The 15,606-nt window shown below is 44.4% G+C and overlaps 1 protein-coding gene across 1 annotated transcript in view; it reads right to left on the bottom strand.

The window, feature by feature from the left end:
• LOC126236899 (cysteine-rich secretory protein 2-like) overlaps positions 1-15,257 on the bottom strand; it is a 251,857-nt gene extending 236,600 nt beyond the window's left edge. Inside the window, exon 1 of the mRNA XM_049946542.1 lies at positions 15,174-15,257. The gene's annotated coding sequence lies outside the window, so the exon portion shown is untranslated. The remainder of the gene's footprint in view (positions 1-15,173) is intronic.
• Between the last annotated feature and the right edge of the window lie 349 nt (positions 15,258-15,606).

Here is a 15,606-nt window from a genome sequence, read left to right on the forward strand (position 1 = left end):
GTGGACTGGCTGCCTTGTCAGTCCACTACACTTCTAAATACGACCTTGGCATGACGTGAGTGGATTTCTTGAGTCTAAGTATTCGGTAGTCTAGAAACTAGTTTTCACGAGTTTGCTAACGGCATTTATTAACTGTGCGCTGTAAATTTCACGGTTCTAATTGCAGAAGTTAGAAAAAGAAAAGAAACATAGCAGATGAAAGTAGTTTATCTCTAATAAGTATAAAGTATTAGATTTTTACATTATACCAACAGAAAAAAACAAGCACTTATTATTATTTTTTGTTCGTTGGTCAGTCTCAGTTACCATGACAGTTTGAGTTAATGTCGACTAGTTTTCAGCTTTCTTATTCGTTACCGAACCATTGCCTGAGTGGTTCTGAAATAATTTATGAATAACATCCGTATATTTTGAGCTCTTCATGATCAACATGGAACATCCTGTGTCGTTCATGTAAGTGCCTTGTGAAGTGTAAAGTATGCACTTACATGAAGCACAGAAAATGTACGCAATTGGTCATGAATAGGTCAAAATGCAGGAATGTTATCATTAATTATTTCAGAACTACTTAGGTAATGATTCAGTTAGGAACCGGAAAGTAAGAAACTCAAATTGCGACTGCAACTGAGACTTCAAAATTCAAAAAAGTAATAAGATTCGTTTATTAAAGTAAAAAACTTTTAATGTATAGATCACAATTTTTCTATTACAATTAGAGTACGATAGCTAGTTTCGTTTCTATCTGCACCGATCCTCACTTCGTTCAAAATGTAAAAAAGCGGTGAATGTGCTTTGGAAAGCATGATTAGCTGTAGTCATGCAATGACATGCCTTCGTAAATACAAATACAATAACAGCACGTAGTTTACAAACATGGACATGAGCAAGCCACGTTGTAGGCCGTAATCTTGCAGGATGACGACAGTAAAGGAAAATGTCCAGTTTCATGAGTAAAAGTTGCGTCGAAGGCTCATTATTTGCAGCTGTGTAGCAGGCATTATATTGAGAACAATATGTGCAACGGTTCCAAAAACTGTCAGCTGTTTCGTAGGAAAAAATGATCCTTCATGGCATGTGGAATAGTTATCTTTACAAATGTGCACAGGTTGATGAATAAAAGGAAAATGCCTCAAGCCTACCAGCTTTCCACGACACGTCAAAACTAAAAAAAGGACTGTGACCCAGGCCACTGAGTTTGTTGTGGCACATCCATTTGGCCGCCGACCAGGTGTATAAGCGCTTTTAAATAACGACCCAAGGGTTCAGAGTTTACGAAGAATTTATTCGCAACTGGTCAGAAGCCTCAAGGCCATTAATTTGACACTATTTTTCTTCTTCTTGACATCTTTTTCTATGTGTGTGCTAACATGCGTTCTGCGCTTACATTCTAACCTCGAGGGCTCTATCACTTCTAAAACGTGAAAGACTCTTGCAAATCCATAACAGTTCTGACACTGTACATCTTAAAGTGAGTAGCACTACAAAAATAGATTTATGTCGCCACAATGAAGTTATAAATAATACGTTGACAGACCTGCAATACGAGGGCGAGAAGAAAAATAGTGCCTCCTAATGTTTGGTGTGTTAACTCTTAAAGCCTTTTGAATAAAACAAGCTTCATTAACATTCTACATCTTTATTCTTCATATGTACATATTTATTTCTCAACTTAGTTACCCTGAGCCGAATACATTTCTCGCGACGAGAGGCCAGTTTGTTGGTACTGTCACTGTAGCATGTTTGACTTTGTTGACGTTGCCAGAACCACATCTCTGCTTGCACCGCTTCATCACCATCAGAGTGACTTCCTCGAAGATATTACTTCTTAAGTTTTGGAAACATATGACAATCTGATGCCAAGTAGGGATTGCATGGAGGATAAATTCAAATGGCTCCAATCTCTATGGGACTTAACATCTGAGGTCATCAGTCCCCTAGACTTAGAACTACTTAAGCCTAACTAACCCAAGGACATCACACACATCCATGCCCGACGCAGGATTCGAAACTGCGACCGTAGCAACAGGGCGGTTCCGGACTGAAGTGCCTAGAAGCGCTCGGCCACAGCGGACGGCCTTCATGGAGGATAATCAACGTCAGTAAACCCAAGGCGTCGGATTGTTTCGTTGCACACCGCCATGTTACACGCTGCAACTCTGTGCAAGGGGATGCAACTTGCGTCAGCGAGGCGGAAGAGTCGACGAAGTAATAAGCTTGACACACAACATCTCAGCCGATATTGATAACAGAGTAAAAGATTCGGATGCATTACGCCCTTGTACTTCTTCTAGAGGCCTGTACGGTATCAATATAATCTGTCCGGAACGTTAATTGTTCTATACTGTTGAGCATGCAAGGCTTCTTATAAAGTCATTTTTATAAAAGTGGGTAAATTGGGAAACATATCATTCATCTTCTCGTAAGCGAAAATAACAGAAATTAATTGTACAAGATTACTGCAAGATTTAAAGATTTACAGTTAACTGGAAAATATGCTTACTTCTCGTGTTTGAGTGAGGCGTAGCTAATTCCAGGTGGTGTTACGGTGGTGATATATTTAATGACCTTGAACAGGCTAATATAGCCATCACGCTGTAGCTCCAATTGAAAATGTTGGAAGACGAAAGCAATATTAAGTCTACTGGAACGCAAAGCATGCTCGGAGACATTTATTTATGCTGTGGATAAGGAAGGTATAGCGGCGGTGATCTAGAGGATAGAGCACTTGACCTCAGAATGGAAGTACCAGCTTCAATTCCATATAGGAGTGGGGATTTTTTCCTCGTTCCAGTCCCTCCAAGAAGACCCCATACCCACTCAGTCTGTTATCAAATGAGTACCGAAGTCTTTCCCGGAGATAAAAGGCGGCCAGGGCGATGCGTCCACCATCCTCGCCCTCCTAGCGCTGTGGCTAAGAAACGCTGCACTCCGCCTGCAGACGGGCTAATAGCTCGGTCTTGGGATTATGCCACAAACTTTTTTAAATAGGTAATATCATGATATATGGAAAGAAACTCAAGTTACTATTATCTTGAAACTGATATATAGCTAGACTTCTTAGTGGGAACAGAATATCGGTAAACCAAAAACCATATGCAAATTGTGCCTGTTCTCATAAGGCATCTGTGGTATCACATATCGATGCGACCCCGCAGGCGTCATAGCAACGGAAAGCTGTGGCTGCCCCACGTACAAGTTTGTCTGCCAGTTGCCGGAGCCCGCCGCACCACACCTGCAGCAGCTCTGCACTTGGAGCGCCCTCTGCCGCTGCAATACAGGAGAGCCTGCGGCAGCGGCTCAGCCCATTCACACTAACAGCACTACATGAAGCTATACAGATGCCACCTGGTCGCGGCTCCTCCTCCGTCGTTTGTGCATTAGTACAGAGAGATCTTTCCTTGTGGACATTGTGACAGATGGGCAGGTTTTTGCTGCACTCTTTGCGTAGCGTCTTCTTACATTTGGAAAAAGTCGTATACAACGGCATCGATGGAGCATTTTAGTAAGGCATAACATACGTATTAATTTGTAAGAAAGCAGTCTCTTTACACTGTGAACTTCGTAATGCAAGTAAGTAGTCAACTCGACTCTGCAGTTTATAACAGAACTGAAAACAATGCTTTGGTGATTAGTCAAGGTATCTAAAACAATATTAACTCTCAACACTCTTCCACCTAAGATCTTTATTTAAGTCTGATACGAACCACACTGAAGATGTCTGATTTCTCATTGCTTTTCGACATCTGGTTCAGTTGGCACTGAATTTAGTCAGCGTTTGTCGTTCCAAAGGATGCAAATTATTCAAGTTGACCTATCTACTGGGTTCGCTGTTAAATTTTCAATTTATTGGAGCAAAAAGATGTTTACAATTCACGATATGACGGGATTTACGGTAGAGAAACACCAAATGAACACAAAAGTGATCGCAAAAGTAGGCTGTGATGCAGTGGCAGAAGGACACACGAATAAAATGTGACCGTAATTAAAAAACCAAACGCTGCATAAATGACTTCTGAGCGAAATTTGTCTCAAGTATTGTGTTCATAAAAACAATAAAGTTAACATGTTACCAATGTATTCATGGGTAAGCTGTGCCCGCTAAATGCCAAGAGGGAGCAAGAGACGTCACACAAGTTCTATAGTCTGACTAATCGATTTCTACACCATTTTCAACAGTCATAATATGAATAAACTGAATTCTTAGTTTTAGTTGAATGTTTGAGGTGTCTGATATGTGAGCATCCAGAAGCCCGTTACAGCCACTGCAACTTAAACTAGTCTTGCCCCGAGACTGGGATTCTCAGAATTGATCGGCCCTTGTGAAGGTAGCAAAGAAGCAGGGGAATAACACACAAAAGGACGGAAGCCAATTATTGCCCGCTAACGGTGAGGCATAAATAGCTCGTGCGCTGGGAGGTATCGTCGCAGAGAATGCAACATTTCTGCCAAGAAAATACGAGCTGGTAGTTCAGTGCAGATGTTGTCATTCTGAGGTAAGGTTCCATCTATTGCATCTCGTTGTATGGCACTATATACGTGAGTATTTTGTAATAATTACAATACAACGAAGGCGCCATGCAGCCAACGTCAGACTGACATGAACTTTGTAAGATGACTAGGCAGACAAATACGCTAGTGAACAAAACTTAAAGACGAATGGCTCTGAGCACTATGGGACTTAACATCTGAGGTCATCAGTCCCCTAGCACTTAGAACTACTTAAACCTAACTAACCTAAGGACATCACACACGTCCATGCCCGGGGCAGGATTCGAACCTGCGACCGTAGTGGTCGCACTGTTCCAGACTGAAGCGCCTAGAACCGCTCGGCCACACTGGCCGGCTTGGCTTAAAGACGAAAGTAACTTTCCCATGATGTTTCACTGCCGAGTAACATAACTTGCGTCATACATAGAAAGAACTGTTACATTATAATACAGAAGGTGACTGAAAGAAACAAGCGATGAGACGCACAGAATGAGACTATCATGCAAAGACAATAATCATAGAGAAGTCACTGTGATTTATGATGGCCCCCTTTATATTACAAAAGGCGGGACATGGTTCTTAACAGGGTGTGTCATCACCACCGATGGCAGTGCATGTTCTGCAACATGGCTGGTGCGGTTCCGCTCCTCCACCAACGCAGTTGACTCCTGCTGGATGGTCTTTGGTGCATGTGGACGTGCTGCTACACGTCTCACCAATGCATCCCCACGCGTGATCGATGGTATTTAATTCGAGGCATATGGCAGGGCACTCCACTCGTCTGATGTCCTTCTGTTCCAAGAGCTCCTGCGGTTTCGCATCGTCTTCCATAAAAGTGAAGTCAGGACCTAATGAACTGGTGAAAAGTTTCACAAGGGGAAGGAATACAGTGTCACAATAACGATGGCCGATGAGTGGTCCGCCCCTCGTAGCTGAGTGGTCAGCGCGACGGAATGTCATACCTAACGGCCCGGGTTAGATTCCCGGCTGGGTCGGAGATTTTCCCCGCTAAGGGACTGGGTGTTGTCCTTATCATTTCATCCCCATCGACACGATAGTCGCCGAGGTGGCGTCAACTCAAAAGACTGCACCAGGTGAACGGTCTACCCGACGGGAGGCCCTAGCCACACGGCATTACCATTTTACCGATGAGTGTATCGTGTTCAAAGTCGACTAGTGAATTGACAGACCTATCAGTTATAGGGAGATTGCGATTTAACGTGGAATCCGAACTATGGTACAACTGACCAGTTTCAGAAATATATTACTTTAGCAATAGTCAAATAAACCGGAGGTACAGCTTTCATCAATTGGAAGTGGTTTTCTTTTTATGACAGAAAAATTTCCTGTCCCTACCAGGCATCGAACATCGTACCTTTGGATCTGCAGCCTGACAATTAGTCCTTCAGCTACCGAGTCACACAAGCGCTTGAATTATGTTTCACTAGTCGCACTCTTCTTCGAGAACAACTCTTCTACATTTGAAAAGCACGTATTTAATACTTAGCTCGTGAATATTTATGTTATCGTGGAAAAAAAGGGCCCCTGTTATTGGTCAATGAACGCATCTTAAACTTCAAGGGAGACGTTTTGATTAATACAAGGGATGCACGCCACCAGTCTAGAGGGAAAATCTGAACAAACAGAAAAGCTTATATAACCGCTGGTTCAAAATGTTTCAAATGGCTCTGAGCACTATGGGACTTAACATCTCAGTCCCCTAGAACTTAGAACTACTTAAACCGAACTAACCTAAGGACATCACACACATCCATGCCCGAGGCAGCATTCGAACCTGCGACCGTAGCGGTCATGCGCTTCCAGACTGAAGCGCCTAGAACCGCTCGGCCACCAAAGGGCGGCTAACCGCTGGTCCCGTGCTGTTTCGTGTCTCCATTCAAAACACAGTCGTCTCATAAACAGCAGTTCTAAGAGGGTTCTGCTCTGCGGGTAACAACTGCAGTGTGTTCTCCCAACGGCCAACGGTGCATTGTTTATAAACACTGGCTCGCAAGCGGAGAGACAGAGATTGAGAGATTACTGTTTTCCGGGTATTCACTAAGTCATGGCAGAATAATGTTATGGTTACTTCATCGAGGCCGATAGTGTTCCTCATCCTTGAACATCTAAGCTACGGATCCGCCTTTAATCATCCTGACGTCGACAGAAGGTTAAATCTTTCTTCTTTTTTTGTAATGACAACAAACTGAAACAGCCTTTTGATATAACTTTACGATTGGAGGACTGACAGGACTTTTTCCAGTGATTACACGTGAACATTACCAAACGAAATAACAATACCATTGGCCGGCCGGAGTGGCCAAGCGGTTCTAGGCACTACAGTCTGGAATCGTGCGACCGCTACGGTCGCAGGTTCGAATCCTGCCTCGGGCATGGATGTGTGTGATGTCCTTAGGTTAGTTAGGTTTAAGTAGTTCTAGGGGACTGATGACCTGAGAAGTTAAGTCCCATAGTGCTTAGTGCCATTTGAACCATAACAGCCGGCCGAAGTGGCCGTGCGGTTAAAGGCGCTGCAGTCTGGAACCGCAAGACCGCTACGGTCGCAGGTTCCAATCCTGCCTCGGGCATGGATGTTTGTGATGTTCTTAGGTTAGTTAGGTTTAACTAGTTCTAAGTTCTAGGGGACTAATGACCTCAGCAGTTGAGTCCCATAGTGCTCAGAACCATTTGAACCATTTTTTTGAACCATAACAATACCATTCGAAAAAAATACGCCATACAATGAAGAATAACAGTAGCCCTAAAGAAGCTGCAGATTACAGACTCCCACTAATCTTACGTAACCTGATGTATGATTCATGATTTCGTCGGCAGCATAGTAGTTGTAAACGTTTGATTTCTTCTTGGTGGGTACCACAGTCTCAATAAATTCAAAGAAAATATTCGTACCCACAAGCCTGTTCGGTTAAAATAAGTAATCTACACTCCTGGAAATTGAAATAAGAACACCGTGAATTCATTGTCCCAGGAAGGGGAAACTTTATTGACACATTCCTGGGGTCAGATACATCACATGATCACACTGACAGAACCACAGGCACATAGACACAGGCAACAGAGCATGCACAATGTCGGCACTAGTACAGTGTATATCCACCTTTCGCAACAATGCAGGCTGCTATTCTCCCATGGAGACGATCGTAGAGATGCTGGATGTAGTCCTGTGGAACGGCTTGCCATGCCATTTCCACCTGGCGCCTCAGTTGGACCAGCGTTCGTGCTGGACGTGCAGACCGCGTGAGACGACGCTTCATCCAGTCCCCAACATGCTCAATGGGGGACAGATCCGGAGATCTTGCTGGCCAGGGTAGTTGACTTACACCTTCTAGAGCACGTTGGGTGGCACGGGATACATGCGGACGTGCATTGTCTTGTTGGAACAGCAAGTTCCCTTGCCGGTCTAGGAATGGTAGAACGATGGGTTCGATGACGGTTTGGATGTACCGTGCACTATTCAGTGTCCCCTCGACAATCACCAGTGGTGTACGGCCAGTGTAGGAGATCGCTCCCCACACCATGATGCCGGGTGTTGGCCCTGTGTGCCTCGGTCGTATGCAGTCCTGATTGTGGCGCTCACCTGCACGGCGCCAAACACGCATACGACCATCATTGGCACCAAGGCAGAAGCGACTCTCATCGCTGAAGACGACACGTCTCCATTCGTCCCTCCATTCACGCCTGTCGCGACACCACTGGAGGCGGGCTGCACGATGTTGGGGCGTGAGCAGAAGACGGCCTAACGGTGTGCGGGACCGTAGCCCAGCTTCATGGAGACGGTTGCGGATGGTCCTCGCCGATACCCCAGGAGCAACAGTGTCCCTAATTTGCTGGGAAGTGGCGGTGCAGTCCCCTACGGCACTGCGTAGGATCCTACGGTCTTGGCGTGCATCCGTGCGTCGCTGCGGTCCGGTCCCAGGTCGACGGGCACGTGCACCTTCCGCCGACCACTGGCGACAACATCGATGTACTGTGGAGACCTCACGCCCCACGTGTTGAGCAATTCGGTGGTACGTCCACGCGGCCTCCCGCATGCCCACTATACGCCCTCGCTCAAAGTCCGTCAACTGCACATACGGTTCACGTCCACGCTGTTGCGGCATGCTACCAGTGTTAAAGACTGCGATGGAGCTCCGTATGCCACGGCAAACTGGCTGACACTGACGGCGGCGGTGCACAAATGCTGCGCAGCTAGCGCCATTCGACGGCCAACACCGCGGTTCCTGGTGTGTCCGCTGTGCCGTGCGTGTGATCATTGCTTGTACAGCCCTCTCGCAATGTCCGGAGCAAGTATGGTGGGTCTGACACACCGGTGTCAATGTGTTCTTTTTTCTATTTCCAGGAGTGTATTCAGTAATACAGGTTTTTTCGATGTTTTGAGCTCTAGCCCATTTTGAAGTGTACAAATGGGTAGCCACATGCTGTTATTAAGTGTCTATGTAAAGTCAAATGCCATGTGTAAATGTGCATGGCATGTGGCTAAAACTGGGCAGTAGCAGTGAGCCGTGTGCGGCTTGCGTTGGTGCCATTGGTAGGTAGGCATCATGTAATAGGGATAGTGGCGTCTCGTTTCCTTCTCCTGTTTACTGGCGCCACTACGTTTGCTAGCGTTGTCTGTCTGAGAGTGGCAGCAGCAGCGTTTATCGATATCTAGTACCCATACTATCTTTGGAAGGACGTGAAGTGTTTTCCGGGTCGCGTGTGTCGGTAGTTTAGTTGGGACGGAGCAGCAGAGAGGTCCGGCAGCGAGAGGAGATGCCGGGACCACTGGTGGCACGCAGGCATTGCCGGATAGAAGGGTTGTAGTTGCGAGGGCCACAACCTCGTTGTCCACCGGTCCCAGGACGTTGGGCTGAGTGGACATTAATCTAGTAGTGAAACCTCCACTATTTTGTGATCACGCTGTTTGTTCGTGTGTTGCTGCTCGCAGGGTCGCTGTGAGACGACAGCAACAAGTGGAGCGCGTAGAGTTGGCGGGATCTTTTAGCCGTCTTCTATTGCCTGTTATTAATTTTTGAATTTTGTGTTATTGGTGAAGTTCAACCAGCGATATTTTACTGCCTAGTGGCCGCTAACGCCCCAGTTATCTGACCTGGAGGTTAGCGTATTTTTGCGGCAGTGTACTTTTCCTCGTCTTGACGATGCTGTCTGGCATGACGTAGTTCGACAGCCTCCTTGATTGCGGTGTGGATTACGGTTTCTTTTGTCTACCTTGGTTCTGCCTTTAGATGCCTTAAGCATCGGATTCTGAAGACGCAGTGCCGTCTGTCACTTCGCCCTCGCTTGAATTATTCCGTTGTTGTACTGGTTATCACACGTTAGGTGGATTTGGCAAGAGGATTCATCGGCGTTTAAACTGTGCCTAGTTTGAGTTGCCATCCTGTTAGGCGAGCATAACTCTTGGCTGTCTGTCTGTCTCACCGCTTATGCAACTGTAGGGACTTTTCTCAGGTCGATCCTTGGAGCACTGTCTGTGGATCACTCCCTTCTTTATTTGGTATGGTAGTGTCAATTATTTAAAAATTATATTTTGTTTAAATTATTCCTATTGCTTGTGGCCTTCAGCCGACAAATAATTTTGAATTCGTTCTTAATAAGGCCTTCAGCAGCCATCAGTGTAGCTTGTGTTACAGTCAATTTTTTTAAATTATTTTTTTTAAATTGTTTCCTTAAATAAAGTGTGTGTGTTTACTGTGCAACCAACGGTAACTGATGAAGCCCCGTTCACACCTTTTCCTGCTTTCCCTAAGTCCCACGTTCAAGCAGTAAATAAATTACATATTTTAATGAAACGGCCTGGTGGAAACATGTTTCTTGAAGTTGTAGACGTGTAATTCACCCTTTACTAAACAAAGGTTTTCGGTCACCAAAGAGAGTCAACTGCCTCTGACCCAGCTAGTGTGCATGTGTAATGTTATCAGAGACGATGTCGGAACAAAAACTTCAACCGATCGTTCATGGCTTCGTTTCATCCTACGAGGTGGACGCTAAAGCCCGAAAGAAAACGCCGGCCGAAGTGGCCGTGCGGTTAAAGGCGCTGCAGTCTGGAACCGCAGGACCGCTACGGTCGCAGGTTCGAATCCTGCCTCGGGCATGGATGTTTGTGATGTCCTTAGGTTAGTTAGGTTTAACTAGTTCTAAGTTCTAGGGGACTAATGACCTCAGCAGTTGAGTCCCATAGTGCTCAGAGCCATTTGAACCATTTGAACCGAAAGAAAACGGGAAGTGTCTGGTATCCGTCGTTGCCTGCGGTGCCTGTTTATTTTCTCTGATGAAAGGAGGGCGACGTTGCTGGCGAAATTCTTGTTATGTTGACAGCCTGAAAGAAGATGTAAAGAACAAAGGGTGTAACACGCAGGTGCTGATATGAGTTGCGCAGCGTCGTTTCAGGTACTCGCGTGTCCTGTGTAGCATCAACTCACTCTCCTTGCAGGTATGCTCATCTCAACGCATCCTTGGCAGTTTTCTGTGTATGTTGTCGTTGCTCACTGGGTACTGTAGTAAAGCGATTTTTCATTCTTATACCTATATATTCGGGGTCAGTTCCTCGAATAATTGGTACATAGTACTGTTCCAAACAAATCACGGAACCTAGCAGTTCATTCAAAACTATCTATGTCGAAACCTTTTTTTTAATATGTAGATTTAGGCATTCAATTATACTTGTTATTTTAGGCGGAATTTCCAATATTTATTCAATCTCGCAAGGAAAATATGTAGTTCCATTAATATTCCGTATAAAATATACTTTTTGCTAATTGTGATAAAAATTCATGTACATGGAATCAATTTATTACTCGGATGGGGCTCGCAACTAAAGGTAAACTATATACTGAAAAGAAACCTTTGTGACTGATTACAACTGTGCGCCGTTTCGGGTCTTCAACGCTCATTGCTGCTCCTACTCAAAGTCGGGGAACGTCTAACAATGCATAGGATCCACGAGACAGTGAATTAGACGAAACATAGTTGTAAGTATTGCCTTATTTACACTCGGTTTCTCGTATTGAAAGACATCTCTCAAAATTTGTAGCTAGTTACCTGCGATAATTGTCTTTCACATTCTTCTACTTTTTCTGATACTAAAATTTTTGACAAAAATCATATGGAAGCGAAATATGCTCTTTGCATTGCGAATTAGATCAACAGCTGTTTACTGAAGCAGATGGTGTATTCAAGCCTGTCGATGGAAGATTTTCAATACAGTCATGATACCATAACTTTACCTCTTACTGTCCACTGTGAGACAAATTTCTGGTTGTTTACGCTTGATCTGCTTTAAAACTGAGATTCTATCACGGAAGACGTTGTGTACCATTAGACAATAAGAGGTAAGTAGTTCGCCATCCTTACCCTAATACAAGCTGTCTTTTCATCCTCCCAGTAAATTCTTCCTTCCATCAGCTGTTGTAGTTTGGACATTTCCTAACAAATCCTAAAATAAAGAAGAACCGCCTTCAGTCACAAACGTTATTCCATTACAATGTACGATGAATTTCGAGCACTTGGGACTGATCTTCAGGTTTTTCGACAGTCTACATCGATTATTTTTCCACGTTTAGGATAATTCTGGTCCTGGTAAGATTATAGTGGTATATTGCACAGCGGGCACATTGTACAAATTCAAAAAAATAACTTACTTTTTCCATAGGTGAATACACGGTATTTGAAGTACAATGCGCGTAAGCATGTTTGTGTACCTATATACACTTTTCGTTCTACGGCACATTTTGTAAACAATACAGTCACGGAAGAAACACTGACAGAAATGGATAAATTTACATTTCTTTAACATAACAGCTTGCTCGCCTACTGCACTAATTAAATTAATTAATTTACAATGTCCTGACCGGTATCAAGTATGCTCTGTTATCTACGGATAGCGTAGATTCCTGGAAGCAACAAGCGTTCTCGATGAGCCGGATAGCAGCGCGGTCTAGGGCGCTTTATCACGGTCCGCGCGGCTCCCCCCGTCGGAGTTTCGAGTCCTCCCTCGGGCATGAGTGTTTGTGTTGTCCTTAGCGTAAGTTAGTTTAAGTTGGATTAAGTAGTGTGTAAGCTTAGGGACCGATGATCTCAGCAGTTTGGTCCCATAAGATCTTATTACAAATTTCCAAATTTGAGCCGGATACGTGGTTTACATTTTTCCATTGGACGCTGTCTTAAGATGGGAGTTCAAGCTACATATCGGTTGTTGTGTAAGAAATACTACACAAGCACTCTTCGTTTGCTTACGCCGTTTGTGTTTTCTGATTATCGTTAGCCAAATTTATAACAGTGTGAGATTCTATGCTTGTTTTTGAACATATAATATGAACATTCTTCACCCTCTAAAATACAGTTTGTTCGAGCACTGCCACGCTATTAGGTACTCGTGCAAATTAGAATCATCCATTCGCTGGGGCATTATAAAAAAACGTTCTTGGCTCATGCACTCTTGCAACGTGTAGAAATATAAAGCCTAAAAAACATTTATGTTCCCGTGTTTGGCGATCTGCCTCACCAATATTACGAATTCAATAAACAGCTGTTGCTCTAACTCGCAACGAGTATTTTTCGCTTCCAAATGATCTTTTTCTCAAAAATTTTAGTGCCATAAAGAGAAGAAGAATCTGAAAGACAGTCATCCCACGTAACTAGCTACAAATACTGGGAGATGTCTTCAAATACTGTAGCTCGTACACGGGTATTCAACTCAACGACAAATCGAGTGTAAATAAAAGTTCCGGAAGTTGATTTTATTGCTGGCGTCTAATCGACCTCAGCGCAGCAAGTCGGTGGTAGCTTGAACTATCAACTGTAAGAAACACATGTGCTTTTGGCCAGACAATTGTGAGCAGACAGTGTTAAATTGTGGACGCGCGGCCATAGTGTGTCAACGTTGCTGTGTCACAAACGGCAATGGAAAATGTCTCTAAATAAAGTGTTCAAGACGTGCTACACAATGTTTTGAATAAGAGAAAAGTGCATGCAAAGTGTGACCCACACACATTGACTCCTGAAGTAAAACAGTGACACGCGGACGCTTGGTGCGACATGATTGGAATGCAAAACGCGGACAATTCTTTTCTGGAAAAAATCGTCACGGGTGACAGAACTTGGTGTTTTCAATGTGAACCTACCACTACACGTCAAAGTGCAGAAATTCACGTGAAGGGTCAACACTTTGATGAATTCATTCAAGTTAACGTGACGCGCAAGTTGGTCAACATCTCAAATAAGGACTTTTCTGACACACTTGGTTGTATGAACGTTCTCTGCTTTGTACGCAAATGAGGTGAGACTATGTACAACACCTGGAGCATTAAAAACACCATCTTAACTTGGCTCTATTTTTTATGAGCCCAGTCTCGAGACCTTTTGGACTGATGGGGTATTTTACTAGTTGCGTTTTGTTTGCTCCTCTAGTATATACAGTTCACATGGTTAAAGACAAAACATAAGATTTTTCTAAAGCGAAACCCTTCCATTTATCCGCTTAGTCGCTCAGTACGTCGAGAGAATGAAATTTGGTAGACCAAGTCTTGTACTGGAAGGAAGAGAAGGCATTAAAGCACAAAGTCGGGTTGGGGAAGTATAGGAAAGGAAATCGACCGTGTCCTTTCAGAGGAACCATCCTGGCATTTATCTTAAGGGGGGTAGGAAGTCAAACGGGCCGACTTTGAGCAGGAGAGGCACCACAGGACATTTTAATTTCCACTGTCTATACTTTTACAAATAAATTCATAAAACCTTAACAGCATGAACAGGAAGGATTCACGATTCATACTCATAGCAGTGGAAGCTCAAAAACGTAACAAACCACATTTTTTTACATGTAAAATTTCATCATTTTTTCGCTTACTACTGGCTGCATTTATTGCTACAGGTACACTTTTCTTCCTAAGTAAGAGAGATTCTTCGATGATTTTTGCACAGCATACAAACCATAGTTACAGGTGTATGAAACTAGAAGTTATTTAATTTATGAAAAAATGAATGAACTGTTACATTTTAAACTTCATGTTTAGAAAAAACTCAAGTTTTATAGTTAATTATCTCAATTTTTTCCACAGTTTTTTAATAGATTTGGAAAATTCTAGAGTTTCATACACCTGTAACTACTGTTTGCATGCTATGAAAACTTCATCGAAGAATCTCTTACTTAGGAAGAAAAGTGTACCTATAGCAACAAATGCAGCCAGTAATAAGTGAAAAAATGATGAAATTTCACATTAAAAAAAAAGGTATTTTGCTACGTTTTTGAGCTTCCACTGCGATGAGTGTGAGTCCTCAATCCTTCCTGGTCATGGTGACAAAGTTTTATGAATTTATTTGTAAAAGTATAGGCAGTAGAAATTAAAATGTCCTGTGGTGACTCTCCTGCTCCAAGTCGGCCCGTTTGACGTCGTACCCCCCTTAAGCGATATTAGAAAATGGCGAGATAACTGATTATGGACGACAGGACGGGGATTTGGACTGTCGTGCTCCCGACCTCACTCTGTTGTTCTGTGAGACGTACGCATAGGAGCTTGGTGGTACTGCTGCCTAAATGCTACAGGATCGTAATTGCTAGTAGCATTATCTTCTCTGGACTATATGCGTGCACGTTGCCACAGCGGAATGCGTGAGGCCTGCGGCTAGAAGCGCGAGACGCGGTGCTGTGCCATGCAGCGGCGCGGCTTTACCTGTGCGGCTGCGAGGTGTAGGCTGCTGCTGCTGCTGCTGCTGCGGGCTGCGCCGGCTGATCCCGGCGGCTGCGGCGCGCGACTGAGCGACCGACACCGGCACAGCTGGTAGCGCGCGGTCGGCCGCGGCCTTCTGCGCACGCGCAGTTCGCCGCCCACGCAGCCGGCTCCCCGCCTCACACGAATCCTCCGGTTCCCGTTGCCCTGCAGTCGCCAGTCGCCTGTCCGGGCACGCATCGCGTGCATATGCAAGGCCCCATCAGACTGCACGCTTTTAGGAATAGCGGCAGACAGAAAAGGAACAGCCTGAGAGGTCGATTCGTCATACACATCCATCTTCATTCCGCAAACCACCGTGTGATGTGTAGCGAGGGGTACATAGTTTACACCATCACCCCTAAATACTCCTATTGCGTTCACACACGGCATGCGG

Source organism: Schistocerca nitens, chromosome 2 (assembly GCF_023898315.1).
Source record: "Schistocerca nitens isolate TAMUIC-IGC-003100 chromosome 2, iqSchNite1.1, whole genome shotgun sequence".
NCBI classification, from domain to species: Eukaryota; Metazoa; Arthropoda; class Insecta; order Orthoptera; family Acrididae; genus Schistocerca; species Schistocerca nitens.